This window comes from Sorex fumeus, unplaced genomic scaffold, assembly GCF_029834395.1.
Source record: "Sorex fumeus unplaced genomic scaffold, SorFum_2.1 ptg000071l, whole genome shotgun sequence".
Lineage (NCBI taxonomy): Eukaryota > Metazoa > Chordata > Mammalia > Eulipotyphla > Soricidae > Sorex > Sorex fumeus.
In genome coordinates, this window is record NW_026606128.1 from 733,686 (window position 1) to 735,334 (window position 1,649).

Sequence of the window (1,649 nt, forward strand, 5' to 3'; positions counted from 1 at the left end):
GTATAGTCGAAGTGACATCTGCACTTGTTTGTTCATTGCAGCACTCTTTACAATAGCCAGAAACTGGAAGAAACCTGAATGCCCAAGAACAGATGGGTGGTTAAAGAAACTTTGGTACATCTACACAATGGAGTACTATGTGGCTGTTAGAAAAGATGAAGTCATGAAATTTACATACAAGTGGTACAATATGGAAAGTATCATGCTAAGCGAAATGAGTCAGAAAGAGAGGGATAGACATAGAAAGATTGCATTCATCTGGGGGATAAAAAGTAACAAAACATGAGATTAATACCCAAGAATAGCTGAGATCAGCACCAGGAGGATTACTCCATAACTTAGAGGCCAGCCGGGTATCCTAGAGGAAAGGGCAGTTCAGATAGAGAAGGGAGCACCAAATAAAGGATGTTTGGAGGATCCTCCCAGGAGGGGAGATGCATGTAGAAAGTAGACTATGGACTGAACATGTTTGCCACTCAATGCCTCTTTTGCAGACCACAACACCCAAAAGGAGAGAGAGAACACAGGGGATTGCCCTGCCACAGAGACAGGGGGGATGGGGGCTTGGGGGTGGGAGGGATATTATCCATGGTGGTGGAAAATGGGCACTGGTGGAGGGATGGGTATCTGATCATTGTATAATTGAAACCAAAGCACAAAAAATTGTAAATTTACAACTGTAAAAAAAATATAATAAAGGGGAAAAAAAGACAAAAGCCTTAATTTCAATAAGTAACTTAGTTGAAATAAGTAAGAGAGATTAAGACAAAACTCACACAATCTCTCTCGTGTGTGATATTGGGAGTCAGAAAACAAGAAAATAGAGAGTGTCAAATATGGCAACCCCTTAACCTTGAATTCCAAACCTGAGATTACCATGCACGTGGGGGAGGAGTGGGATAAAACAAGATGTGAAGCTGGAAGTAGCACATGGATAGTGGTGGAAAGTATTGTGCATTTTGGTGAGATGAAATGCAATGACTGTAATAATAACTACTGTTCCCCCAAAAAAAGCGGTGGTTAGAACTGTTGGTTATTAATTATTTGTTAACAGGGAAGGCACACATGACCTGCAAAGATTAACCTTAGACCTGTCACTCATCATCCTCATTTAGGAGGACTTGAAATGCTACCGACTGATGTAGTGATGGTATGCAATGAGAAAAATTCTCTCTAGCTTTCACATGACTCAAACTATGCACACAGCCTTATTATTTTAACTATCTTAGACATCCATAAACTCCTTTGGTGTTCAACCCACATGGGAGCTAGATGGCAGTGGGTGCTGGTCTCCTGGTGTATTTAGGGCTCATTCAAGCCCGGAATGGGTGGAAGGGAACACAACAATCTATCTGGGGTCTCCACCTATAGAGTCGGAGTGCAAATAACCCAGAGCACAACCAACACAGCAGAGCCAGAGAATCAGAAATCAAATTCAAAGCAATGAAGGAAAAATATACATGCATACTTATTTACTATACATATATAAAGCAATCAATGCATCACAATCTTCCTAAGTGCACATAGGATATTTGCTAGGTCTGATCATTTTTTAGACCACAAAAATTTTCTTAGCAATTTCAAGAAGATCTAAAACATGCCAAGTAACTAATGTGAACACAATTGCAAGAAAGTAAAAATTAATCATA